The 27,071-nt window shown below is 46.0% G+C and overlaps 16 non-coding genes across 16 annotated transcripts; all 16 read left to right on the top strand.

The window, feature by feature from the left end:
* Positions 1 to 78: 78 nt before the first annotated feature.
* On the top strand, positions 79 to 269 carry LOC142677479 (U2 spliceosomal RNA). Its single transcript, XR_012852495.1, has one exon. It is a non-coding gene; the product is annotated as a U2 spliceosomal RNA (small nuclear RNA).
* A 1,269-nt stretch (positions 270 to 1,538) lies between these two features.
* LOC142677380 (U2 spliceosomal RNA) lies at positions 1,539 to 1,729 on the top strand. Its single transcript, XR_012852406.1, has one exon. It is a non-coding gene; the product is annotated as a U2 spliceosomal RNA (small nuclear RNA).
* Positions 1,730 to 8,951: 7,222 nt separating this feature from the next.
* Positions 8,952 to 9,141, top strand: LOC142677537 (U2 spliceosomal RNA). Its single transcript, XR_012852547.1, has one exon. It is a non-coding gene; the product is annotated as a U2 spliceosomal RNA (small nuclear RNA).
* A 1,269-nt stretch (positions 9,142 to 10,410) lies between these two features.
* Positions 10,411 to 10,601, top strand: LOC142677254 (U2 spliceosomal RNA). Its single transcript, XR_012852292.1, has one exon. It is a non-coding gene; the product is annotated as a U2 spliceosomal RNA (small nuclear RNA).
* A 1,129-nt stretch (positions 10,602 to 11,730) lies between these two features.
* On the top strand, positions 11,731 to 11,921 carry LOC142677253 (U2 spliceosomal RNA). Its single transcript, XR_012852291.1, has one exon. It is a non-coding gene; the product is annotated as a U2 spliceosomal RNA (small nuclear RNA).
* A 1,112-nt stretch (positions 11,922 to 13,033) lies between these two features.
* LOC142677513 (U2 spliceosomal RNA) lies at positions 13,034 to 13,224 on the top strand. The gene has a single exon (XR_012852526.1). It is a non-coding gene; the product is annotated as a U2 spliceosomal RNA (small nuclear RNA).
* A 1,260-nt stretch (positions 13,225 to 14,484) lies between these two features.
* On the top strand, positions 14,485 to 14,675 carry LOC142677252 (U2 spliceosomal RNA). The gene has a single exon (XR_012852290.1). It is a non-coding gene; the product is annotated as a U2 spliceosomal RNA (small nuclear RNA).
* Positions 14,676 to 15,799: 1,124 nt separating this feature from the next.
* Positions 15,800 to 15,990, top strand: LOC142677451 (U2 spliceosomal RNA). Its single transcript, XR_012852469.1, has one exon. It is a non-coding gene; the product is annotated as a U2 spliceosomal RNA (small nuclear RNA).
* Positions 15,991 to 17,112: 1,122 nt separating this feature from the next.
* Positions 17,113 to 17,303, top strand: LOC142677250 (U2 spliceosomal RNA). The gene has a single exon (XR_012852288.1). It is a non-coding gene; the product is annotated as a U2 spliceosomal RNA (small nuclear RNA).
* Positions 17,304 to 18,425: 1,122 nt separating this feature from the next.
* LOC142677249 (U2 spliceosomal RNA) lies at positions 18,426 to 18,616 on the top strand. The gene has a single exon (XR_012852287.1). It is a non-coding gene; the product is annotated as a U2 spliceosomal RNA (small nuclear RNA).
* A 1,118-nt stretch (positions 18,617 to 19,734) lies between these two features.
* On the top strand, positions 19,735 to 19,925 carry LOC142677247 (U2 spliceosomal RNA). Its single transcript, XR_012852286.1, has one exon. It is a non-coding gene; the product is annotated as a U2 spliceosomal RNA (small nuclear RNA).
* Positions 19,926 to 21,044: 1,119 nt separating this feature from the next.
* Positions 21,045 to 21,235, top strand: LOC142677369 (U2 spliceosomal RNA). Its single transcript, XR_012852396.1, has one exon. It is a non-coding gene; the product is annotated as a U2 spliceosomal RNA (small nuclear RNA).
* Positions 21,236 to 22,360: 1,125 nt separating this feature from the next.
* LOC142677246 (U2 spliceosomal RNA) lies at positions 22,361 to 22,551 on the top strand. The gene has a single exon (XR_012852285.1). It is a non-coding gene; the product is annotated as a U2 spliceosomal RNA (small nuclear RNA).
* Positions 22,552 to 23,681: 1,130 nt separating this feature from the next.
* Positions 23,682 to 23,872, top strand: LOC142677189 (U2 spliceosomal RNA). The gene has a single exon (XR_012852233.1). It is a non-coding gene; the product is annotated as a U2 spliceosomal RNA (small nuclear RNA).
* A 1,121-nt stretch (positions 23,873 to 24,993) lies between these two features.
* LOC142677245 (U2 spliceosomal RNA) lies at positions 24,994 to 25,184 on the top strand. The gene has a single exon (XR_012852284.1). It is a non-coding gene; the product is annotated as a U2 spliceosomal RNA (small nuclear RNA).
* A 1,269-nt stretch (positions 25,185 to 26,453) lies between these two features.
* Positions 26,454 to 26,644, top strand: LOC142677478 (U2 spliceosomal RNA). Its single transcript, XR_012852494.1, has one exon. It is a non-coding gene; the product is annotated as a U2 spliceosomal RNA (small nuclear RNA).
* Positions 26,645 to 27,071: the final 427 nt, after the last annotated feature.

Here is a 27,071-nt window from a genome sequence, read left to right as displayed (position 1 = left end):
CTAGGAGTAGGCTGAATCGCTGCAAGGGGTGAACAGCAGTATTGGGGAGGCTCGGTCAACGCGCGGCCCGTTCGGGTTATCGCTTCTCGGCCTTTTGGCTAAGATCAAGTGTAGTATCTGTTCTTATCAGTTTAATATCTGATATGTCCCCTATCTGGAGACCATATATTAAATGGATTTTTAGAACAGGGAGATGGAAATAGAGCTTGCTCTGTCCACTCCACGCATTGACCTGGTATTGCAGTATTTCCAGGACCGGTGCACCCTTTCCTTATGTGTTTACTAAAATCAGATTCCAAAAGTGCTTTTTGTGTTTGCCATTGTTTTTGTCTTTCGGATGGGATCTCCCCTTTTAATCCCATTATTTCAACACCTGTTGGACAATGCATTTGTACAGTCATGTGTGATAATGAGCTAATTAATTAAATGCAATTAATTAATACATTGCCACCTCTTGTTTTGTGTCGTCTGTGTTTCTGTGTTTCCGGCATTTCACATTGGAACAGCTCATTCACCTTCCTTGTCTTCTCTCCGCCCTCCCTCCTAGGTAGGTTAAAGAGCTGCACCTGAGCCAGCCACTGATTGATGCAGCACCATAGTCAAATAGTGGAGTGGAGTAGGGGAACAGCAAACAGCCATTAAAGCAGCCAGCCCGCCCGCCCGCCCGTCACAATGGACCTACCTGTGTACACTAGATGGATGTGATGGAATGTACTGTGGTCCCTACATTTCAAGAAGAAGTAAGAATTGCAGTTGCAACAAACCCTTGCTTGCCTACAAAGAGAGCAGCAATTTGGATTTGTTACTATGTTACCTGGAAGAATAACAAACTGTGCAAGGATGGAGGTTGTAGGAGCAAGGAGAACAAGTTGTCTGTAAAGTTGGTGGATGCCTATTTTCCATTTTGCAGTCCCTTGTCTCCCTCTTGTGGCCTCCTGGAGGCAACTAGCTGTGCAAAAAAAAGACAGCCTGGGGGCCGGCTGTTGCAGTGTTGCCCTCTCAGGCAACACTGAGTGACTGACTGAGCCGCACCGTCTTATATAAAGTTCAGACGGAACTTTGCACGTGTCATAGTGGAGACCTCAGGAGCCAGAGCCAGCTTTCTGACATCATAATGGGGCCTCAGAGATAAAAGCCTGGGCCCAGGCAGTGTTGGTCAGTGCTGCTCAGCAGGCAGCACTGGACTGGATTAAAGCTGATACAAGGTGTGAAAGGAGAAGGGGTGGCAGTGGGCATGCACTTACTGCTGCTGCTGCTGCTGCTGCTGCCAGTGTTTGCACGGCAGGAGGGCATTTGGGCGTTGCCAGGAAGGCGTTTTTATGTCGATTCCTCCTCTTTCAGCACTGCATTGTGGTGCAAGCAAAAGAAGCAAATCCTGTCTTGCTTCCTCTCCGGCCTTTATTCACCTCCCGCTTAGTAGCTGTGAGTGTGTGTGAGCCTGCAGGGCCCCATGGAATTGCCTAGGAGTAGGCTGAATCGCTGCAAGGGGTGAACAGCAGTATTGGGCAGGCTCGGTCAACGCGTGGCCCGTTCGGGTTATCGCTTCTCGGCCTTTTGGCTAAGATCAAGTGTAGTATCTGTTCTTATCAGTTTAATATCTGATACGTCCCCTATCTGGGGACCATATATTAAATGGATTTTTAAAACAGGGAGATGGAAATAGAGCTTGCTCTGTCCACTCCACGCATTGACCTGGTATTGCAGTATTTCCAGGACCGGTGCACCCTTTCCTTATGTGTTTACTAAAATCAGATTCCAAAAGTGCTTTTTGTGTTTGCCATTGTTTTTGTCTTTCGGATGGGATCTCCCCTTTTAATCCCATTATTTCAACACCTGTTGGACAATGCATTTGTACAGTCATGTGTGATAATGAGCTAATTTATTAAATGCAATTAATTAATACATTGCCACCTCTTGTTTTGTGTCGTCTGTGTTTCTGTGTTTCCGGCATTTCACATTGGAACAGCTCATTCACCTTCCTTGTCTTCTCTCCGCCCTCCCTCCTAGGTAGGTTAAAGAGCTGCACCTGAGCCAGCCACTGATTGATGCAGCACCATAGTCAAATAGTGGAGTGGAGTAGGGGAACAGCAAACAGCCATTAAAGCAGCCAGCCCGCCCGCCCGCCCGTCACAATGGACCTACCTGTGTACACTAGTTGGATGTGATGGAATGTACTGTGGTCCCTACATTTCAAGAAGAAGTAAGAATTGCAGTTGCAACAAACCCTTGCTTGCCTACAAAGAGAGCAGCAATTTGGATTTGTTACTATGTTACCTGGAAGAATAACAAACTGTGCAAGGATGGAGGTTGTAGGAGCAAGGAGAACAAGTTGTCTGTAAAGTTGGTGGATGCCTATTTTCCATTTTGCAGTCCCTTGTCTCCCTCTTGTGGCCTCCTGGAGGCAACTAGCTGTGCAAAAAAAAGACAGCCTGGGGGCCGGCTGTTGCAGTGTTGCCCTCTCAGGCAACACTGAGTGACTGACTGAGCCGCACCGTCTTATATAAAGTTCAGACGGAACTTTGCACGTGTCATAGTGGAGACCTCAGGAGCCAGAGCCAGCTTTCTGACATCATAATGGGGCCTCAGAGATAAAAGCCTGGGCCCAGGCAGTGTTGGTCAGTGCTGCTCAGCAGGCAGCACTGGACTGGATTAAAGCTGATACAAGGTGTGAAAGGAGAAGGGGTGGCAGTGGGCATGCACTTACTGCTGCTGCTGCCAGTGTTTGCACGGCAGGAGGGCTTTTGGGCGTTGCCAGGAAGGCGTTTTTATGTCGATTCCTCCTCTTTCAGCACTGCATTGTGGTGCAAGCAAAAGAAGCAAATCCTGTCTTGCTTCCTCTCCGGCCTTTATTCACCTCCCGCTTAGTAGCTGTGAGTGTGTGTGAGCCTGCAGGGCCCCATGGAATTGCCTAGGAGTAGGCTGAATCGCTGCAAGGGGTGAACAGCAGTATTGTCACAAAAAATATATATACAGATTTGCAATGAAGCAAAAAGAGTGCCTTTATTTCCAGTCAAGCTATAAGAATATGTAATGTATATGTAAATAAAATATAACTTTTAATGGTTAGGATTAAATAGAACAGAGACAAGAATCAAAATCTAAAATTTAGCCAGAGTTCACTGACAAATGGATTTGTATCGATCAGATACAGACAGTGTGTAATATAGACTGTTTGCCTTTGTGTCTCCTACGGCGTCTGCAGAACACCGGGTGACACAGTTGAGTGGCGTATGTATCTTAGTCAGTGGAGACTCTGAAGTTAAAAATATTGTGGAGGCCCCCCCGACATGTTTCGCTGCATACTCAGCGTCTTCAGGGGTTCAAATGGGGCATCTAACGGCGCGTGACAGGTCCGTCCCTCTTAAGCCCTCGGGCCGCCATGACAGTGGGCGTGGCCAATAAAGGGCCAATTAGAGAGGTCAACACAGTCTGGCCGTAATATGTATGACTGACAACCAAGTCAGCCATACAGAGGTTAGAAAAGAATGCACCAATCACACAGCGGCTGGCGCGCCTGCGTGGTTTATGTTAAGGTGCGATGAAAGAGAAATTAGACTAAGTGTGGGGAAACGCGAGTGCGCATGTCACCACACTTAGAAATTAGAGAGGTAAACACTGATTCCCAGCGGAACATTTAACAACAGGTAAACGAGAGGGTACATTCCCTATGCGTCTAGGGGATATATAAGAGGGACCATATAAAAGGTGAGAATAGTTAAAGGTGGAAATGTGGAAGATTAAAGTATTGGAACTGTAAACGCTACAAAAGTATTAAAAAACGTTACAGGTGTAAGTGAGAGATGAATATCATGTATGTATAAACATGACAGAAATTCAGGGGCTAAGGTGAAACATGAAAATAGTGAAAGGAAGGGAAAAAGGAAGGAGAACCCTAATATATGGTATATGCTAGTGAAATAATGATGATGTGTAGTGCTGGGGAAAAGGGATGTGATGACTGGAGTGAGGACATGAAGTCAATGTGTGAAAATAAGGGGAAGGGGAAGGGAGGGGGAGGGGGAAGAATGGAATAAAGTATCGTGTATTGTAAATATACGGTCCTAGAAGAAATACAAGAGATTTATTGCTGGCATAAACGAAAAATAATTTTGATGTATAGTAAATTTTTGAATGGTAATGGTGCTAAAATTAAAATCAGATGATAATAAAAATAAGATTAAAGAAAAAATAATAAGAATAACTAGGGTTGAGAGACGAAACATTGTGAATAATACATAAAGCTTAGTAGCATATGAAATGCGCCGTATGAATAAGTAAATAAATGTATTAAAGAAAAATGTCCAAGTTGTCAGAATATTAATTCATAAGTATCAGTATTTTTTAAGAACTATAGAGTCACACATATAAATAGAGATGTGTAAAGTGGCGATCTAAAGAAAATTATCCAAGACTGAAGTCAATATTAAATAAAAAGTATAGTACCTATTATAGAAAAGCTGTGTAAGTGAAGCCTTCATTAAGACCAAGGGGACTCAGTGAGCTCAACCTATGGATCCAACGGGCCTCTTCTTGAAGTAATTTCCTATCAAGATTACCAGCTCTGGGTCCCAATTGTAATTGGGTAATACCCCAAATTTGGAGATTCTTGGTATTTCCATCATGTATGGATCTGATGTGTCTGGCGAGTGGAGTGTCCTCATCATTAACAACTGTACTCAAATGTTTTGAAATACGTCTTCGTAGTTGCTGTATGGTTTTACCTACATATAATTTCGGACAGGGGCATTGTATGGCATAAACAACTCCACTGCTTTGGCAGTTGATAAATTGTCTGATGGTATAAGATTTACCATCAACGGGGTTGATGAAGGACTTGGTGGTTGGCATCAGAGGGCAAAACGAGCATCTGCCACATGGGTGAGAGCCTTTAATGGGAGGAGGCAGCCAAGTGCTTTTTGCAAAGGATGGTTTGGAAAAATGACTGTGCACAAGGTATTCTCTTAGATTTTTACCCCTGCGATAGGTTATATTAGGTGTATTCGAAATAACCTTGGCAAGATCAGGATCAGCCTGAAGGATAGGCCAGTGCCTTTGGAGTATCTTGTAGATCTGTGGGGAGCACACGTCAAAGTTCCCTATACATCTGATGGTGGAAATTTCTTTAGCTTTCTTCCTTCCATGAAGTAGCTCCTCTCTAGTGGTCGCTCGAGCCCTCGCATAAGCCCTATGTAAGAATTTCTTGGGATAGCCCCTTGCGCGAAATTTGTGATATAGTTTATCACATTCTAGTTGAAACGACACCTCTTCAGAGCAATTGCGCTTAGCTCTGAGGTATTGTCCTATCGGTATTCCCCTTTTTAGAGCAGGAGGATGGTAACTTTCCCAATGTAGGAAGTTATTTGTGGCGGTGGTCTTACGATAGATGTCGGTAAGGACACTGCCACCAGGATCCAGGGAAATCCTAAGGTCAAGAAAATTAATTTCTTGTTCATGTATTTCAGATGTAAATTTCATGCCTATGTCATTGACGTTGAGAATCTCCATGAATTCACGAAAAAGTGCTTTGTCCCCATCCCAAATTATGAGAATGTCATCAATGTACCTGCCCCAGAATGTGATGTGGCAGGTAAAATGAGACAAATTGTCACTGAAGACACAAGTATCTTCCCACCAACCTAGAAAAAGGTTGGCATATGTGGGTGCACATACTGTGCCCATAGCCGTACCTTTAATTTGCTGATAAAATTTACCATCAAAAATAAAATAATTGTGAGATAAGAGAAATTGGAGTAAAGAAATAATAAGTGCATTATGTGCTTTAAACTGAATACCCTTAGTGCTCAAAAAATGTTGGACCGCAATTAAACCCAAATCATGTCTAATGTTTGTATATAGAGACTCAACGTCAATGCTGGCAATTAAGGTGGAAGGTGTTACTGAAATTCCCTGGATCCTCGTGACAACGTCCTTAGTGTCTCTAAGATATGAAGGTAAGGTAGAGACAAAAGGTGCAAGCATCTCATCAACATATGAGCTGATGCCCTGTGTAAGATTATCGTTACCTGAGACGATAGGCCTACCTGGTATCGGACGAGTCATTTTGTGGACCTTGGGTAGGGCATAAAAAGTGGACAAAGTGGGATTGGCATCATACATCCTCTTAAATTCGTCCGTGGAGATTAAATCCTGGGACTTCGCTTGAGTCAAGAGGGAATGTAACTCTCTAAGAAAAACTTCAGTAGGATTCTTTTTGAGGATGGTATAGGTGGATCCATCGTCCAAGAGTCTATGGACCATGTTGATATAGTCCGCCCTGTCCAAGATGACAATATTGCCCCCTTTGTCCGATGGCTTTATGACAATGGACTCATTCTTGTTGAGTTGAGCCAAAGCAGCCTGCTCCATCTTGCTAAGGTTACCTAGAACTTTAGATTTATTAGATTTTAATTTCTGTAAGTCAGCACTAACCATTTTGACAAAAATGTCTATATGACCATACTGAGAAAAGGGTGGTGTCATGCGTGACTTCGGTCGCAGGGATGAGAAGGGGCCAGTGGCTGCAATGGCTCCGAATTCATTCTCATCAAGGAGTGCCTCTAGATCAGTCAAAGTTCTCAGCTCATTATAGGTAGATGACGAGATAGAAAAGGGGTTAGTCCCAAATAGTTTATGCAAGGCCAGTTTTCGCGCAAATAGATTCACATCTTTAGTCCAATTAAATTCGTTAAATCCAGGAGTAGGGGTATACGAAAGGCCCTTCTGTAAAAGTGTCATTTGGTGAGGATTTAGTCTACAAGATGAAAGATTATAGATTTGCATACCACCTTCACATGTAGTTTGAATAATGGAGTCATGGTAATTTAGTTTGTCTGGCTCCAGTTCATGTTGGGTGGTCCTAAAAAAGGAGAAGGGGTATGTAAGGCAGCTGTTGTCCTCCCCATCCCGCTTGATGTGGATATATTTGTCCCCAATGTACCCATGTTTTTTCCCGCTGTCAGGGGTGCAGCAAGAGCACTGGTAGTGAACATGGTAGGTAAAGCAAAGGAGGAAGTAGAGGAGGGCGCTAGGGCAGGTGCTCTTAATATATTCTCTTGTCCTATTGGACCAGGACATGTTTGTCTATTTCCCTTTGATGGCAAAAAAGTCCTTTTAGGGGGATTAAATCTCTTATTATTGGTTTTACGCTTGGTCCCTAATCTTTTATCATCAAAAGAGGATCTAGAGTCGTCAGTACCGGAGACGTCAGACTCAGAATAGTCTGTAGATCTAGCCTCTCTATAAGTGCCAGTAGGGATATGTCTGCGAAACGTATATGCTTGTCCTGTTTCAAAATCTTTGCGATCACGTATATATTTGCGATGTTTACGCTCTTTTATATCCCTTTGCAAATTTTCAATATTCCTCTGTAACTTAATTTCACAATCATTAAACTCAGGTGTTGAACCGAAAATTTTTATATCCTCAATCTCTTTAGAGAGCTGCAGCTTAATAGTTTCAAAAGCTCGTTTTTCAAAGTCAAGAAGGTATTGTAACATACGCAAGGAATTATCCGTCAATAAGTCTTCCCAGCCCTTGAGAAAAATACTGTCATTGCGAAGTGCATTAGGTATAATATTGATGCGTAGCCCCCTGTAAACAATTTTTTGTTGAACATATGTATCTAGGCTAGCAATCTCCCAATATGATCTTACATATTGTTTATATGTTTTCTGAAGGTCCTTGAAAGCAGTATTTACATCAAGGTGATGGAAAGGTAAGTTGTCAATGGAAAAAACACTGGCCACTTCGGCAGAAAAATCACCAGAGTGTAATTTTTGAGATAGAAAACTCGCCATCCCCAGTTCAATTAATTAAATTGGGGATTTTTTGCACAGAATGTGACTAAATCCTCAATGAGGAGTGGGTCAGAACAGGGTGATTAACCCAAAATGATCTGGCAGGTATGAATGAAAGGAGACCCAGCAGGCTGGCAGGCATTAAATTGTCACAAAAAATATATATACAGATTTGCAATGAAGCAAAAAGAGTGCCTTTATTTCCAGTCAAGCTATAAGAATATGTAATGTATATGTAAATAAAATATAACTTTTAATGGTTAGGATTAAATAGAACAGAGACAAGAATCAAAATCTAAAATTTAGCCAGAGTTCACTGACAAATGGATTTGTATCGATCAGATACAGACAGTGTGTAATATAGACTGTTTGCCTTTGTGTCTCCTACGGCGTCTGCAGAACACCGGGTGACACAGTTGAGTGGCGTATGTATCTTAGTCAGTGGAGACTCTGAAGTTAAAAATATTGTGGAGGCCCCCCCGACATGTTTCGCTGCATACTCAGCGTCTTCAGGGGTTCAAATGGGGCATCTAACGGCGCGTGACAGGTCCGTCCCTCTTAAGCCCTCGGGCCGCCATGACAGTGGGCGTGGCCAATAAAGGGCCAATTAGAGAGGTCAACACAGTCTGGCCGTAATATGTATGACTGACAACCAAGTCAGCCATACAGAGGTTAGAAAAGAATGCACCAATCACACAGCGGCTGGCGCGCCTGCGTGGTTTATGTTAAGGTGCGATGAAAGAGAAATTAGACTAAGTGTGGGGAAACGCGAGTGCGCATGTCACCACACTTAGAAATTAGAGAGGTAAACACTGATTCCCAGCGGAACATTTAACAACAGGTAAACGAGAGGGTACATTCCCTATGCGTCTAGGGGATATATAAGAGGGACCATATAAAAGGTGAGAATAGTTAAAGGTGGAAATGTGGAAGATTAAAGTATTGGAACTGTAAACGCTACAAAAGTATTAAAAAACGTTACAGGTGTAAGTGAGAGATGAATATCATGTATGTATAAACATGACAGAAATTCAGGGGCTAAGGTGAAACATGAAAATAGTGAAAGGAAGGGAAAAAGGAAGGAGAACCCTAATATATGGTATATGCTAGTGATTGTATTGGGCAGGCTCGGTCAACGCGCGGCCCGTTCGGGTTATCGCTTCTCGGCCTTTTGGCTAAGATCAAGTGTAGTATCTGTTCTATCAGTTTAATATTTGATACGTCCCCTATCTGGGGACCATATATTAAATGGATTTTTAGAACAGGGAGATGGAAATAGAGCTTGCTCTGTCCACTCCACGCATTGACCTGGTATTGCAGTATTTCCAGGACCGGTGCACCCTTTCCTTATGTGTTTACTAAAATCAGATTCCAAAAGTGCTTTTTGTGTTTGCCATTGTTTTTGTCTTTCGGATGGGATCTCCCCTTTTAATCCCATTATTTCAACACCTGTTGGACAATGCATTTGTACAGTCATGTGTGATAATGAGCTAATTTATTAAATGCAATTAATTAATACATTGCCACCTCTTGTTTTGTGTCGTCTGTGTTTCTGTGTTTCCGGCATTTCACATTGGAACAGCTCATTCACCTTCCTTGTCTTCTCTCCGCCCTCCCTCCTAGGTAGGTTAAAGAGCTGCACCTGAGCCAGCCACTGATTGATGCAGCACCATAGTCAAATAGTGGAGTGGAGTAGGGGAACAGCAAACAGCCATTAAAGCAGCCAGCCCGCCCGCCCGCCCGTCACAATGGACCTACCTGTGTACACTAGATGGATGTGATGGAATGTACTGTGGTCCCTACATTTCAAGAAGAAGTAAGAATTGCAGTTGCAACAAACCCTTGCTTGCCTACAAAGAGAGCAGCAATTTGGATTTGTTACTATGTTACCTGGAAGAATAACAAACTGTGCAAGGATGGAGGTTGTAGGAGCAAGGAGAACAAGTTGTCTGTAAAGTTGGTGGATGCCTATTTTCCATTTTGCAGTCCCTTGTCTCCCTCTTGTGGCCTCCTGGAGGCAACTAGCTGTGCAAAAAAAAGACAGCCTGGGGGCCGGCTGTTGCAGTGTTGCCCTCTCAGGCAACACTGAGTGACTGACTGAGCCGCACCGTCTTATATAAAGTTCAGACGGAACTTTGCACGTGTCATAGTGGAGACCTCAGGAGCCAGAGCCAGCTTTCTGACATCATAATGGGGCCTCAGAGATAAAAGCCTGGGCCCAGGCAGTGTTGGTCAGTGCTGCTCAGCAGGCAGCACTGGACTGGATTAAAGCTGATACAAGGTGTGAAAGGAGAAGGGGTGGCAGTGGGCATGCATTTACGGCTGCTGCTGCTGCTGCTGCTGCCAGTGTTTGCACGGCAGGAGGACATTTGGGCGTTGCCAGGAATGCGTTTTTACGTCGATTCCTCCTCTTTCAGCACTGCATTGTGGTGCAAGCAAAAGAAGCAAATCCTGTCTTGCTTCCTCCCCGGCCTTTATTCACCTCCCGCTTAGTAGCTGTGAGTGTGTGTGAGCCTGCAGGGCCCCATGGAATTGCCTAGGAGTAGGCTGAATCGCTGCAAGGGGTGAACAGCAGTATTGGGCAGGCTCGGTCAACGCGCGGCCCGTTCGGGTTATCGCTTCTCGGCCTTTTGGCTAAGATCAAGTGTAGTATCTGTTCTTATCAGTTTAATATCTGATACGTCCCCTATCTGGGGACCATATATTAAATGGATTTTTAGAACAGGGAGATGGAAATAGAGCTTGCTCTGTCCACTCCACGCATTGACCTGGTATTGCAGTATTTCCAGGACCGGTGCACCCTTTCCTTATGTGTTTACTAAAATCAGATTCCAAAAGTGCTTTTTGTGTTTGCCATTGTTTTTGTCTTTCGGATTGGATCTCCCCTTTTAATCCCATTATTTCAACACCTGTTGGACAATGCATTTGTACAGTCATGTGTGATAATGAGCTAATTTATTAAATGCAATTAATTAATACATTGCCACCTCTTGTTTTGTGTCGTCTGTGTTTCTGTGTTTCCGGCATTTCACATTGGAACAGCTCATTCACCTTCCTTGTCTTCTCTCCGCCCTCCCTCCTAGGTAGGTTAAAGAGCTGCACCTGAGCCAGCCACTGATTGATGCAGCACCATAGTCAAATAGTGGAGTGGAGTAGGGGAACAGCAAACAGCCATTAAAGCAGCCAGCCCGCCCGCCCGCCCGCCCGCCCGTCACAATGGACCTACCTGTGTACACTAGATGGATGTGATGGAATGTACTGTGGTCCCTACATTTCAAGAAGAAGTAAGAATTGCAGTTGCAACAAACCCTTGCTTGCCTACAAAGAGAGCAGCAATTTGGATTTGTTACTATGTTACCTGGAAGAATAACAAACTGTGCAAGGATGGAGGTTGTAGGAGCAAGGAGAACAAGTTGTCTGTAAAGTTGGTGGATGCCTATTTTCCATTTTGCAGTCCCTTGTCTCCCTCTTGTGGCCTCCTGGAGGCAACTAGCTGTGCAAAAAAAAGACAGCCTGGGGGCCGGCTGTTGCAGTGTTGCCCTCTCAGGCAACACTGAGTGACTGACTGAGCCGCACCGTCTTATATAAAGTTCAGACGGAACTTTGCACGTGTCATAGTGGAGACCTCAGGAGCCAGAGCCAGCTTTCTGACATCATAATGGGGCCTCAGAGAAAAAAGCCTGGGCCCAGGCAGTGTTGGTCAGTGCTGCTCAGCAGGCAGCACTGGACTGGATTAAAGCTGATACAAGGTGTGAAAGGAGAAGGGGTGGCAGTGGGCATGCACTTACTGCTGCTGCTGCTGCTGCTGCCAGTGTTTGCACGGCAGGAGGGCATTTAAGCGTTGCCAGGAAGGCGTTTTTATGTCGATTCCTCCTCTTTCAGCACTGCATTGTGGTGCAAGCAAAAGAAGCAAAACGCGCGGCACGTTCGGGTTATCGCTTCTCGGCCTTTTGGCTAAGATCAAGTGTAGTATCTGTTCTTATCAGTTTAATATCTGATACGTCCCCTATCTGGGGACCATATATTAAATGGATTTTTAGAACAGGGAGATGGAAATAGAGCTTGCTCTGTCCACTCCACGCATTGACCTGGTATTGCAGTATTTCCAGGACCGGTGCACCCTTTCCTTATGTGTTTACTAAAATCAGATTCCAAAAGTGCTTTTTGTGTTTGCCATTGTTTTTGTCTTTCGGATGGGATCTCCCCTTTTAATCCCATTATTTCAACACCTGTTGGACAATGCATTTGTACAGTCATGTGTGATAATGAGCTAATTTATTAAATGCAATTAATTAATACATTGCCACCTCTTGTTTTGTGTCGTCTGTGTTTCTGTGTTTCCGGCATTTCACATTGGAACAGCTCATTCACCTTCCTTGTCTTCTCTGCGCCCTCCCTCCTAGGTAGGTTAAAGAGCTGCACCTGAGCCAGCCACTGATTGATGCAGCACCATAGTCAAATAGTGGAGTGGAGTAGGGGAACAGCAAACAGCCATTAAAGCAGCCAGCCCGCCCGCCCGCCCGTCACAATGGACCTACCTGTGTACACTAGATGGATGTGATGGAATGTACTGTGGTCCCTACATTTCAAGAAGTAAGAATTGCAGTTGCAACAAACCCTTGCTTGCCTACAAAGAGAGCAGCAATTTGGATTTGTTACTATGTTACCTGGAAGAATAACAAACTGTGCAAGGATGGAGGTTGTAGGAGCAAGGAGAACAAGTTGTCTGTAAAGTTGGTGGATGCCTATTTTCCATTTTGCAGTCCCTTGCCTCCCTCTTGTGGCCTCCTGGAGGCAACTAGCTGTGCAAAAAAAAGACAGCCTGGGGGCCGGCTGTTGCAGTGTTGCCCTCTCAGGCAACACTGAGTGACTGACTGAGCCGCACCGTCTTATATAAAGTTCAGACGGAACTTTGCACGTGTCATAGTGGAGACCTCAGGAGCCAGAGCCAGCTTTCTGACATCATAATGGGGCCTCAGAGATAAAAGCCTGGGCCCAGGCAGTGTTGGTCAGTGCTGCTCAGCAGGCAGCACTGGACTGGATTAAAGCTGATACAAGGTGTGAAAGGAGAAGGGGTGGCAGTGGGCATGCACTTACTGCTGCTGCTGCTGCCAGTGTTTGCACGGCAGGAGGGCATTTGGGCGTTGCCAGGAAGGCGTTTTTATGTCGATTCCTCCTCTTTCAGCACTGCATTGTGGTGCAAGCAAAAGAAGCAAAACGCGCGGCACGTTCGGGTTATCGCTTCTCGGCCTTTTGGCTAAGATCAAGTGTAGTATCTGTTCTTATCAGTTTAATATCTGATACGTCCCCTATCTGGGGACCATATATTAAATGGATTTTTAGAACAGGGAGATTGAAATAGAGCTTGCTCTGTCCACTCCACGCCTTGACCTGGTATTGCAGTATTTCCAGGACCGGTGCACCCTTTCCTTATGTGTTTACTAAAATCAGATTCCAAAAGTGCTTTTTGTATTTGCCATTGTTTTTGTCTTTCGGATGGGATCTCCCCTTTTAATCCCATTATTTCAACACCTGTTGGACAATGCATTTGTACAGTCATGTGTGATAATGAGCTAATTTATTAAATGCAATTAATTAATACATTGCCACCTCTTGTTTTGTGTCGTCTGTGTTTCTGTGTTTCCGGCATTTCACATTGGAACAGCTCATTCACCTTCCTTGTCTTCTCTCCGCCCTCCCTCCTAGGTAGGTTAAAGAGCTGCACCTGAGCCAGCCACTGATTGATGCAGCACCATAGTCAAATAGTGGAGTGGAGTAGGGGAACAGCAAACAGCCATTAAAGCAGCCAGCCCGCCCGCCCGCCCGTCACAATGGACCTACCTGTGTACACTAGATGGATGTGATGGAATGTACTGTGGTCCCTACATTTCAAGAAGAAGTAAGAATTGCAGTTGCAACAAACCCTTGCTTGCCTACAAAGAGAGCAGCAATTTGGATTTGTTACTATGTTACCTGGAAGAATAACAAACTGTGCAAGGATGGAGGTTGTAGGAGCAAGGAGAACAAGTTGTCTGTAAAGTTGGTGGATGCCTATTTTCCATTTTGCAATCCCTTGTCTCCCTCTTGTGGCCTCCTGGAGGCAACTAGCTGTGCAAAAAAAAGACAGCCTGGGGGCCGGCTGTTGCAGTGTTGCCCTCTCAGGCAACACTGAGTGACTGACTGAGCCGCACCGTCTTATATAAAGTTCAGACGGAACTTTGCACGTGTCATAGTGGAGACCTCAGGAGCCAGAGCCAGCTTTCTGACATCATAATGGGGCCTCAGAGATAAAAGCCTGGGCCCAGGCAGTGTTGGTCAGTGCTGCTCAGCAGGCAGCACTGGACTGGATTAAAGCTGATACAAGGTGTGAAAGGAGAAGGGGTGGCAGTGGGCATGCACTTACTGCTGCTGCTGCTGCCAGTGTTTGCACGGCAGGAGGGCATTTGGGCGTTGCCAGGAAGGCGTTTTTATGTCGATTCCTCCTCTTTCAGCACTGCAATGTGGTGCAAGCAAAAGAAGCAAATCCTGTCTTGCTTCCTCTCCGGCCTTTATTCACCTCCCGCTTAGTAGCTGTGAGTGTGTGTGAGCCTGCAGGGCCCCATGGAATTGCCTAGGAGTAGGCTGAATCGCTGCAAGGGGTGAACAGCAGTATTGGGCAGGCTCGGTCAACGCGCGGCCCGTTCGGGTTATCGCTTCTCGGCCTTTTGGCTAAGATCAAGTGTAGTATCTGTTCTTATCAGTTTAATATCTGATACGTCCCCTATCTGGGGACCATATATTAAATGGATTTTTAGAACAGGGAGATGGAAATAGAGCTTGCTCTGTCCACTCCACGCATTGACCTGGTATTGCAGTATTTCCAGGACCGGTGCACCCTTTCCTTATGTGTTTACTAAAATCAGATTCCAAAAGTGCTTTTTGTGTTTGCCATTGTTTTTGTCTTTCGGATGGGATCTCCCCTTTTAATCCCATTATTTCAACACCTGTTGGACAATGCATTTGTACAGTCATGTGTGATAATGAGCTAATTTATTAAATGCAATTAATTAATACATTGCCACCTCTTGTTTTGTGTCGTCTGTGTTTCTGTGTTTCCGGCATTTCACATTGGAACAGCTCATTCACCTTCCTTGTCTTCTCTCCGCCCTCCCTCCTAGGTAGGTTAAAGAGCTGCACCTGAGCCAGCCACTGATTGATGCAGCACCATAGTCAAATAGTGGAGTGGAGTAGGGGAACAGCAAACAGCCATTAAAGCAGCCATCCCGCCCGCCCGCCCGTCACAATGGACCTACCTGTGTACACTAGATGGATGTGATGGAATGTACTGTGGTCCCTACATTTCAAGAAGAAGTAAGAATTGCAGTTGCAACAAACCCTTGCTTGCCTACAAAGAGAGCAGCAATTTGGATTTGTTACTATGTTACCTGGAAGAATAACAAACTGTGCAAGGATGGAGGTTGTAGGAGCAAGGAGAACAAGTTGTCTGTAAAGTTGGTGGATGCCTATTTTCCATTTTGCAGTCCCTTGTCTCCCTCTTGTGGCCTCCTGGAGGCAACTAGCTGTGCAAAAAAAAGACAGCCTGGGGGCCGGCTGTTGCAGTGTTGCCCTCTCAGGCAACACTGAGTGACTGACTGAGCCGCACCGTCTTATATAAAGTTCAGACTGAACTTTGCACGTGTCATAGTGGAGACCTCAGGAGCCAGAGCCAGCTTTCTGACATCATAATGGGGCCTCAGAGATAAAAGCCTGGGCCCAGGCAGTGTTGGTCAGTGCTGCTCAGCAGGCAGCACTGGACTGGATTAAAGCTGATACAAGGTGTGAAAGGAGAAGGGGTGGCAGTGGGCATGCACTTACTGCTGCTGCTGCTGCTGCTGCTGCCAGTGTTTGCACGGCAGGAGGGCATTTGGGCGTTGCCAGGAAGGCGTTTTTATGTCGATTCCTCCTCTTTCAGCACTGCATTGTGGTGCAAGCAAAAGAAGCAAAACGCGCGGCACGTTCGGGTTATCGCTTCTCGGCCTTTTGGCTAAGATCAAGTGTAGTATCTGTTCTTATCAGTTTAATATCTGATACGTCCCCTATCTGGGGACCATATATTAAATGGATTTTTAGAACAGGGAGATGGAAATAGAGCTTGCTCTGTCCACCCCACGCATTGACCTGGTATTGCAGTATTTCCAGGACCGGTGCACCCTTTCCTTATGTGTTTACTAAAATCAGATTCCAAAAGTGCTTTTTGTGTTTGCCATTGTTTTTGTCTTTCGGATGGGATCTCCCCTTTTAATCCCATTATTTCAACACCTGTTGGACAATGCATTTGTACAGTCATGTGTGATAATGAGCTAATTTATTAAATGCAATTAATTAATACATTGCCACCTCTTGTTTTGTGTCATCTGTGTTTCTGTGTTTCCGGCATTTCACATTGGAACAGCTCATTCACCTTCCTTGTCTTCTCTCCGCCCTCCCTCCTAGGTAGGTTAAAGAGCTGCACCTGAGCCAGCCACTGATTGATGCAGCACCATAGTCAAATAGTGGAGTGGAGTAGGGGAACAGCAAACAGCCATTAAAGCAGCCAGCCCGCCCGCCCGCCCGCCCGCCCGTCACAATGGACCTACCTGTGTACACTAGATGGATGTGATGGAATGTACTGTGGTCCCTACATTTCAAGAAGAAGTAAGAATTGCAGTTGCAACAAACCCTTGCTTGCCTACAAAGAGAGCAGCAATTTGGATTTGTTACTATGTTACCTGGAAGAATAACAAACTGTGCAAGGATGGAGGTTGTAGGAGCAAGGAGAACAAGTTGTCTGTAAAGTTGGTGGATGCCTATTTTCCATTTTGCAGTCCCTTGTCTCCCTCTTGTGGCCTCCTGGAGGCAACTAGCTGTGCAAAAAAAAGACAGCCTGGGGGCCGGCTGTTGCAGTGTTGCCCTCTCAGGCAACACTGAGTGACTGACTGAGCCGCACCGTCTTATATAAAGTTCAGACGGAACTTTGCACGTGTCATAGTGGAGACCTCAGGAGCCAGAGCCAGCTTTCTGACATCATAATGGGGCCTCAGAGATAAAAGCCTGGGCCCAGGCAGTGTTGGTCAGTGCTGCTCAGCAGGCAGCACTGGACTGGATTAAAGCTGATACAAGGTGTGAAAGGAGAAGGGGTGGCAGTGGGCATGCACTACTGCTGCTGCTGCTGCCAGTGTTTGCACGGCAGGAGGGCATTTGGGCGTTGCCAGGAAGGCGTTTTTATGTCGATTCCTCCTCTTTCAGCACTGCATTGTGGTGCAAGCAAAAGAAGCAAAACGCGCGGCACGTTCGGGTTATCGCTTCTCGGCCTTTTGGCTAAGATCAAGTGTAGTATCTGTTCTTATCAGTTTAATATCTGATACGTCCCCTATCTGGGGACCATATATTAAATGGATTTTTAGAACAGGGAGATGGAAATAGAGCTTGCTCTGTCCACTCCACGCATTGACCTGGTATTGCAGTATTTCCAGGACCGGTGCACCCTTTCCTTATGTGTTTACTAAAATCAGATTCCAAAAGTGCTTTTTGTGTTTGCCATTGTTTTTGTCTTTCGGATGGGATCTCCCCTTTTAATCCGATTATTTCAACACCTGTTGGACAATGCATTTGTACAGTCATGTGTGATAATGAGCTAATTTATTAAATGCAATTAATTAATTAATACATTGCCACCTCTTGTTTTGTGTCGTCTGTGTTTCTGTGTTTCCGGCATTTCACATTGGAACAGCTCATTCACCTTCCTTGTCTTCTCTCCGCCCTCCCTCCTAGGTAGGTTAAAGAGCTGCACCTGAGCCAGCCACTGATTGATGCAGCACCATAGTCAAATAGTGGAGTGGAGTAGGGGAACAGCAAACAGCCATTAAAGCAGCCAGCCCGCCCGCCCGCCCGTCACAATGGACCTACCTGTGTACACTAGATGGATGTGATGGAATGTACTGTGGTCCCTACATTTCAAGAAGAAGTAAGAATTGCAGTTGCAACAAACCCTTGCTTGCCTACAAAGAGAGCAGCAATTTGGATTTGTTACTATGTTACCTGGAAGAATAACAAACTGTGCAAGGATGGAGGTTGTAGGAGCAAGGAGAACAAGTTGTCTGTAAAGTTGGTGGATGCCTATTTTCCATTTTGCTGTCCCTTGTCTCCCTCTTGTGGCCTCCTGGAGGCAACTAGCTGTGCAAAAAAAAGACAGCCTGGGGGCCGGCTGTTGCAGTGTTGCCCTCTCAGGCAACACTGAGTGACTGACTGAGCCGCACCGTCTTATATAAAGTTCAGACGGAACTTTGCACGTGTCATAGTGGAGACCTCAGGAGCCAGAGCCAGCTTTCTGACATCATAATGGGGCCTCAGAGATAAAAGCCTGGGCCCAGGCAGTGTTGGTCAGTGCTGCTCAGCAGGCAGCACTGGACTGGATTAAAGCTGATACAAGGTGTGAAAGGAGAAGGGGTGGCAGTGGGCATGCACTTACTGCTGCTGCTGCTGCTGCCAGTGTTTGCACGGCAGGAGGGCATTTGGGCGTTGCCAGGAAGGCGTTTTTATGTCGATTCCTCCTCTTTCAGCACTGCATTGTGGTGCAAGCAAAAGAAGCAAAACGCGCGGCACGTTCGGGTTATCGCTTCTCGGCCTTTTGGCTAAGATCAAGTGTAGTATCTGTTCTTATCAGTTTAATATCTGATACGTCCCCTATCTGGGGACCATATATTAAATGGATTTTTAGAACAGGGAGATGGAAATAGAGCTTGCTCTGTCCACTCCACGCATTGACCTGGTATTGCAGTATTTCCAGGACCGGTGCACCCTTTCCTTATGTGTTTACTAAAATCAGATTCCAAAAGTGCTTTTTGTGTTTGCCATTGTTTTTGTCTTTCGGATGGGATCTCCCCTTTTAATCCCATTATTTCAACACCTGTTGGACAATGCATTTGTACAGTCATGTGTGATAATGAGCTAATTTATTAAATGCAATTAATTAATACATTGCCACCTCTTGTTTTGTGTCGTCTGTGTTTCTGTGTTTCCGGCATTTCACATTGGAACAGCTCATTCACCTTCCTTGTCTTCTCTCCGCCCTCCCTCCTAGGTAGGTTAAAGAGCTGCACCTGAGCCAGCCACTGATTGATGCAGCACCATAGTCAAATAGTGGAGTGGAGTAGGGGAACAGCAAACAGCCATTAAAGCAGCCAGCCCGCCCGCCCGCCCGTCACAATGGACCTACCTGTGTACACTAGATGGATGTGATGGAATGTACTGTGGTCCCTACATTTCAAGAAGAAGTAAGAATTGCAGTTGCAACAAACCCTTGCTTGCCTACAAAGAGAGCAGCAATTTGGATTTGTTACTATGTTACCTGGAAGAATAGCAAACTGTGCAAGGATGGAGGTTGTAGGAGCAAGGAGAACAAGTTGTCTGTAAAGTTGGTGGATGCCTATTTTCCATTTTGCAGTCCCTTGTCTCCCTCTTGTGGCCTCCTGGAGGCAACTAGCTGTGCAAAAAAAAGACAGCCTGGGGGCCGGCTGTTGCAGTGTTGCCCTCTCAGGCAACACTGAGTGACTGACTGAGCCGCACCGTCTTATATAAAGTTCAGACGGAACTTTGCACGTGTCATAGTGGAGACCTCAGGAGCCAGAGCCAGCTTTCTGACATCATAATGGGGCCTCAGAGATAAAAGCCTGGGCCCAGGCAGTGTTGGTCAGTGCTGCTCAGCAGGCAGCACTGGACTGGATTAAAGCTGATACAAGGTGTGAAAGGAGAAGGGGTGGCAGTGGGCATGCACTTACTGCTGCTGCTGCTGCTGCCAGTGTTTGCACGGCAGGAGGGCATTTGGGCGTTGCCAGGAAGGCGTTTTTCTGTCGATTCCTCCTCTTTCAGCACTGCATTGTGGTGCAAGCAAAAGAAGCAAAACGCGCGGCACGTTCGGGTTATCGCTTCTCGGCCTTTTGGCTAAGATCAAGTGTAGTATCTGTTCTTATCAGTTTAATATCTGATACGTCCCCTATCTGGGGACCATATATTAAATGGATTTTTAGAACAGGGAGATGGAAATAGAGCTTGCTCTGTCCACTCCACGCATTGACCTGGTATTGCAGTATTTCCAGGACCGGTGCACCCTTTCCTTATGTGTTTACTAAAATCAGATTCCAAAAGTGCTTTTTGTGTTTGCCATTGTTTTTGTCTTTCGGATGGGATCTCCCCTTTTAATCCCATTATTTCAACACCTGTTGGACAATGCATTTGTACAGTCATGTGTGATAATGAGCTAATTTATTAAATGCAATTAATTAATACATTGCCACCTCTTGTTTTGTGTCGTCTGTGTTTCTGTGTTTCCGGCATTTCACATTGGAACAGCTCATTCACCTTCCTTGTCTTCTCTCCGCCCTCCCTCCTAGGTAGGTTAAAGAGCTGCACCTGAGCCAGCCACTGATTGATGCAGCACCATAGTCAAATAGTGGAGTGGAGTAGGGGAACAGCAAACAGCCATTAAAGCAGCCAGCCCGCCCGCCCGCCCGCCCGTCACAATGGACCTACCTGTGTACACTAGATGGATGTGATGGAATGTACTGTGGTCCCTACATTTCAAGAAGAAGTAAGAATTGCAGTTGCAACAAACCCTTGCTTGCCTACAAAGAGAGCAGCAATTTGGATTTGTTACTATGTTACCTGGAAGAATAACAAACTGTGCAAGGATGGAGGTTGTAGGAGCAAGGAGAACAAGTTGTCTGTAAAGTTGGTGGATGCCTATTTTCCATTTTGCAGTCCCTTGTCTCCCTCTTGTGGCCTCCTGGAGGCAACTAGCTGTGCAAAAAAAAGACAGCCTGGGGGCCGGCTGTTGCAGTGTTGCCCTCTCAGGCAACACTGAGTGACTGACTGAGCCGCACCGTCTTATATAAAGTTCAGACGGAACTTTGCACGTGTCATAGTGGAGACCTCAGGAGCCAGAGCCAGCTTTCTGACATCATAATGGGGCCTCAGAGATAAAAGCCTGGGCCCAGGCAGTGTTGGTCAGTGCTGCTCAGCAGGCAGCACTGGACTGGATTAAAGCTGATACAAGGTGTGAAAGGAGAAGGGGTGGCAGTGGGCATGCACTTACTGCTGCTGCTGCTGCCAGTGTTTGCACGGCAGGAGGGCATTTGGGCGTTGCCAGGAAGGCGTTTTTATGTCGATTCCTCCTCTTTCAGCACTGCATTGTGGTGCAAGCAAAAGAAGCAAAACGCGCGGCACGTTCGGGTTATCGCTTCTCGGCCTTTTGGCTAAGATCAAGTGTAGTATCTGTTCTTATCAGTTTAATATCTGATACGTCCCCTATCTGGGGACCATATATTAAATGGATTTTTAGAACAGGGAGATGGAAATAGAGCTTGCTCTGTCCACTCCACGCATTGACCTGGTATTGCAGTATTTCCAGGACCGATGCACCCTTTCCTTATGTGTTTACTAAAATCAGATTCCAAAAGTGCTTTTTGTGTTTGCCATTGTTTTTGTCTTTCGGATGGGATCTCCCCTTTTAATCCCATTATTTCAACACCTGTTGGACAATGCATTTGTACAGTCATGTGTGATAATGAGCTAATTTATTAAATGCAATTAATTAATACATTGCCACCTCTTGTTTTGTGTCGTCTGTGTTTCTGTGTTTCCGGCATTTCACATTGGAACAGCTCATTCACCTTCCTTGTCTTCTCTCCGCCCTCCCTCCTAGGTAGGTTAAAGAGCTGCACCTGAGCCAGCCACTGATTGATGCAGCACCATAGTCAAATAGTGGAGTGGAGTAGGGGAACAGCAAACAGCCATTAAAGCAGCCAGCCCGCCCGCCCGCCCGCCCGTCACAATGGACCTACCTGTGTACACTAGATGGATGTGATGGAATGTACTGTGGTCCCTACATTTCAAGAAGAAGTAAGAATTGCAGTTGCAACAAACCCTTGCTTGCCTACAAAGAGAGCAGCAATTTGGATTTGTTACTATGTTCCCTGGAAGAATAGCAAACTGTGCAAGGATGGAGGTTGTAGGAGCAAGGAGAACAAGTTGTCTGTAAAGTTGGTGGATGCCTATTTTCCATTTTGCAGTCCCTTGTCTCCCTCTTGTGGCCTCCTGGAGGCAACTAGCTGTGCAAAAAAAAGACAGCCTGGGGGCCGGCTGTTGCAGTGTTGCCCTCTCAGGCAACACTGAGTGACTGACTGAGCCGCACCGTCTTATATAAAGTTCAGACGGAACTTTGCATGTGTCATAGTGGAGACCTCAGGAGCCAGAGCCAGCTTTCTGACATCATAATGGGGCCTCAGAGATAAAAGCCTGGGCCCAGGCAGTGTTGGTCAGTGCTGCTCAGCAGGCAGCACTGGACTGGATTAAAGCTGATACAAGGTGTGAAAGGAGAAGGGGTGGCAGTGGGCATGCACTTACTGCTGCTGCTGCTGCTGCTGCCAGTGTTTGCACGGCAGGAGGGCATTTGGGCGTTGCAAGGCAGGCGTTTTTATGTCGATTCCTCCTCTTTCAGCACTGCATTGTGGTGCAAGCAAAAGAAGCAAAACGCGCGGCACGTTCGGGTTATCGCTTCTCGGCCTTTTGGCTAAGATCAAGTGTAGTATCTGTTCTTATCAGTTTAATATCTGATACGTCCCCTATCTGGGGACCATATATTAAATGGATTTTTAGAACAGGGAGATGGAAATAGAGCTTGCTCTGTCCACTCCACGCATTGACCTGGTATTGCAGTATTTCCAGGACCGGTGCACCCTTTCCTTATGTGTTTACTAAAATCAGATTCCAAAAGTGCTTTTTGTGTTTGCCATTGTTTTTGTCTTTCGGATGGGATCTCCCCTTTTAATCCCATTATTTCAACACCTGTTGGACAATGCATTTGTACAGTCATGTGTGATAATGAGCTAATTTATTAAATGCAATTAATTAATACATTGCCACCTCTTGTTTTGTGTCGTCTGTGTTTCTGTGTTTCCGGCATTTCACATTGGAACAGCTCATTCACCTTCCTTGTCTTCTCTCCGCCCTCCCTCCTAGGTAGGTTAAAGAGCTGCACCTGAGCCAGCCACTGATTGATGCAGCACCATAGTCAAATAGTGGAGTGGAGTAGGGGAACAGCAAACAGCCATTAAAGCAGCCAGCCCGCCCGCCCGCCCGTCACAATGGACCTACCTGTGTACACTAGATGGATGTGATGGAATGTACTGTGGTCCCTACATTTCAAGAAGAAGTAAGAATTGCAGTTGCAACAAACCCTTGCTTGCCTACAAAGAGAGCAGCAATTTGGATTTGTTACTATGTTACCTGGAAGAATAACAAACTGTGCAAGGATGGAGGTTGTAGGAGCAAGGAGAACAAGTTGTCTGTAAAGTTGGTGGATGCCTATTTTCCATTTTGCAGTCCCTTGTCTCCCTCTTGTGGCCTCCTGGAGGCAACTAGCTGTGCAAAAAAAAGACAGCCTGGGGGCCGGCTGTTGCAGTGTTGCCCTCTCAGGCAATACTGAGCGACTGACTGAGCCGCACCGTCTTATATAAAGTTCAGACGGAACTTTGCACGTGTCATAGTGGAGACCTCAGGAGCCAGAGCCAGCTTTCTGACATCATAATGGGGCCTCAGAGATAAAAGCCTGGGCCCAGGCAGTGTTGGTCAGTGCTGCTCAGCAGGCAGCACTGGACTGGATTAAAGCTGATACAAGGTGTGAAAGGAGAAGGGGTGGCAGTGGGCATGCACTTACTGCTGCTGCTGTTGCTGCTGCTGCTGCTGCCAGTGTTTGCACGGCAGGAGGGCATTTGGGCGTTGCCAGGAAGGCGTTTTTATGTCGATTCCTCCTCTTTCAGCACTGCATTGTGGTGCAAGCAAAAGAAGCAAAACGCGTGGCACGTTCGGGTTATCGCTTCTCGGCCTTTTGGCTAAGATCAAGTGTAGTATCTGTTCTTATCAGTTTAATATCTGATACGTCCCCTATCTGGGGACCATATATTAAATGGATTTTTAGAACAGGGAGATGGAAATAGAGCTTGCTCTATCCACTCCACGCATTGACCTGGTATTGCAGTATTTCCAGGACCGGTGCACCCTTTCCTTATGTGTTTACTAAAATCAGATTCCAAAAGTGCTTTTTGTGTTTGCCATTGTTTTTGTCTTTCGGATGGGATCTCCCCTTTTAATCCCATTATTTCAACACCTGTTGGACAATGCATTTGTACAGTCATGTGTGATAATGAGCTAATTTATTAAATGCAATTAATTAATACATTGCCACCTCTTGTTTTGTGTCGTCTGTGTTTCTGTGTTTCCGGCATTTCACATTGGAACAGCTCATTCACCTTCCTTGTCTTCTCTCCGCCCTCCCTCCTAGGTAGGTTAAAGAGCTGCACCTGAGCCAGCCACTGATTGATGCAGCACCATAGTCAAATAGTGGAGTGGAGTAGGGGAACAGCAAACAGCCATTAAAGCAGCCAGCCCGCCCGCCCGCCCGTCACAATGGACCTACCTGTGTACACTAGATGGATGTGATGGAATGTACTGTGGTCCCTACATTTCAAGAAGAAGTAAGAATTGCAGTTGCAACAAACCCTTGCTTGCCTACAAAGAGAGCAGCAATTTGGATTTGTTACTATGTTACCTGGAAGAATAACAAACTGTGCAAGGATGGAGGTTGTAGGAGCAAGGAGAACAAGTTGTCTGTAAAGTTGGTGGATGCCTATTTTCCATTTTGCAGTCCCTTGTCTCCCTCTTGTGGCCTCCTGGAGGCAACTAGCTGTGCAAAAAAAAGACAGCCTGGGGGCCGGCTGTTGCAGTGTTGCCCTCTCAGGCAACACTGAGTGACTGACTGAGCCGCACCGTCTTATATAAAGTTCAGACGGAACTTTGCACGTGTCATAGTGGAGACCTCAGGAGCCAGAGCCAGCTTTCTGACATCATAATGGGGCCTCAGAGATAAAAGCCTGGGCCCAGGCAGTGTTGGTCAGTGCTGCTCAGCAGGCAGCACTGGACTGGATTAAAACTGATACAAGGTGTGAAAGGAGAAGGGGTGGCAGTGGGCATGCACTTACTGCTGCTGCTGCTGCTGCTGCCAGTGTTTGCACGGCAGGAGGGCATTTGGGCGTTGCCAGGAAGGCGTTTTTATGTCGATTCCTCCTCTTTCAGCACTGCATTGTGGTGCAAGCAAAAGAAGCAAAACGCGCGGCACGTTCGGGTTATCGCTTCTCGGCCTTTTGGCTAAGATCAAGTGTAGTATCTGTTCTTATCAGTTTAATATCTGATACGTCCCCTATCTGGGGACCATATATTAAATGGATTTTTAGAACAGGGAGATGGAAATAGAGCTTGCTCTGTCCACTCCACGCATTGACCTGGTATTGCAGTATTTCCAGGACCGGTGCACCCTTTCCTTATGTGTTTACTAAAATCAGATTCCAAAAGTGCTTTTTGTGTTTGCCATTGTTTTTGTCTTTCGGATGGGATCTCCCCTTTTAATCCCATTATTTCAACACCTGTTGGACAATGCATTTGTACAGTCATGTGTGATAATGAGCTAATTTATTAAATGCAATTAATTAATACATTGCCACCTCTTGTTTTGTGTCGTCTGTGTTTCTGTGTTTCCGGCATTTCACATTGGAACAGCTCATTCACCTTCCTTGTCTTCTCTCCGCCCTCCCTCCTAGGTAGGTTAAAGAGCTGCACCTGAGCCAGCCACTGATTGATGCAGCACCATAGTCAAATAGTGGAGTGGAGTAGGGGAACAGCAAACAGCCATTAAAGCAGCCAGCCCGCCCGCCCGCCCGTCACAATGGACCTACCTGTGTACACTAGATGGATGTGATGGAATGTACTGTGGTCCCTACATTTCAAGAAGAAGTAAGAATTGCAGTTGCAACAAACCCTTGCTTGCCTACAAAGAGAGCAGCAATTTGGATTTGTTACTATGTTACCTGGAAGAATAGCAAACTGTGCAAGGATGGAGGTTGTAGGAGCAAGGAGAACAAGTTGTCTGTAAAGTTGGTGGATGCCTATTTTCCATTTTGCAGTCCCTTGTCTCCCTCTTGTGGCCTCCTGGAGGCAACTAGCTGTGCAAAAAAAAGACAGCCTGGGGGCCGGCTGTTGCAGTGTTGCCCTCTCAGGCAACACTGAGTGACTAACTGAGCCGCACCGTCTTATATAAAGTTCAGACGGAACTTTGCACGTGTCATAGTGGAGACCTCAGGAGCCAGAGCCAGCTTTCTGACATCATAATGGGGCCTCAGAGATAAAAGCCTGGGCCCAGGCAGTGTTGGTCAGTGCTGCTCAGCAGGCAGCACTGGACTGGATTAAAGCTGATACAAGGTGTGAAAGGAGAAGGGGTGGCAGTGGGCATGCACTTACTGCTGCTGCTGCTGCTGCTGCTGCCAGTGTTTGCACGGCAGGAGGGCATTTGGGCGTTGCCAGGAAGGCGTTTTTATGTCGATTCCTCCTCTTTCAGCACTGCATTGTGGTGCAAGCAAAAGAAGCAAATCCTGTCTTGCTTCCTCTCCGGCCTTTATTCACCTCCCGCTTAGTAGCTGTGAGTGTGTGTGAGCCTGCAGGGCCCCATGGAATTGCCTAGGAGTAGGCTGAATCGCTGCAAGGGGTGAACAGCAGTATTGGGGAGGCTCGGTCAACGCGCGGCCCGTTCGGGTTATCGCTTCTCGGCCTTTTGGCTAAGATCAAGTGTAGTATCTGTTCTTATCAGTTTAATATCTGATATGTCCCCTATCTGGAGACCATATATTAAATGGATTTTTAGAACAGGGAGATGGAAATAGAGCTTGCTCTGTCCACTCCACGCATTGACCTGGTATTGCAGTATTTCCAGGACCGGTGCACCCTTTCCTTATGTGTTTACTAAAATCAGATTCCAAAAGTGCTTTTTGTGTTTGCCATTGTTTTTGTCTTTCGGATGGGATCTCCCCTTTTAATCCCATTATTTCAACACCTGTTGGACAATGCATTTGTACAGTCATGTGTGATAATGAGCTAATTAATTAAATGCAATTAATTAATACATTGCCACCTCTTGTTTTGTGTCGTCTGTGTTTCTGTGTTTCCGGCATTTCACATTGGAACAGCTCATTCACCTTCCTTGTCTTCTCTCCGCCCTCCCTCCTAGGTAGGTTAAAGAGCTGCACCTGAGCCAGCCACTGATTGATGCAGCACCATAGTCAAATAGTGGAGTGGAGTAGGGGAACAGCAAACAGCCATTAAAGCAGCCAGCCCGCCCGCCCGCCCGTCACAATGGACCTACCTGTGTACACTAGA

The sequence above is a fragment of the Rhinoderma darwinii genome (assembly GCF_050947455.1).
Source record: "Rhinoderma darwinii isolate aRhiDar2 chromosome 2 unlocalized genomic scaffold, aRhiDar2.hap1 SUPER_2_unloc_31, whole genome shotgun sequence".
In the NCBI taxonomy this organism is placed as follows: Eukaryota; Metazoa; Chordata; class Amphibia; order Anura; family Rhinodermatidae; genus Rhinoderma; species Rhinoderma darwinii.
Note: the sequence above shows the minus strand (reverse complement) of the source record. Positions and strands in the feature narration are given on the sequence as shown.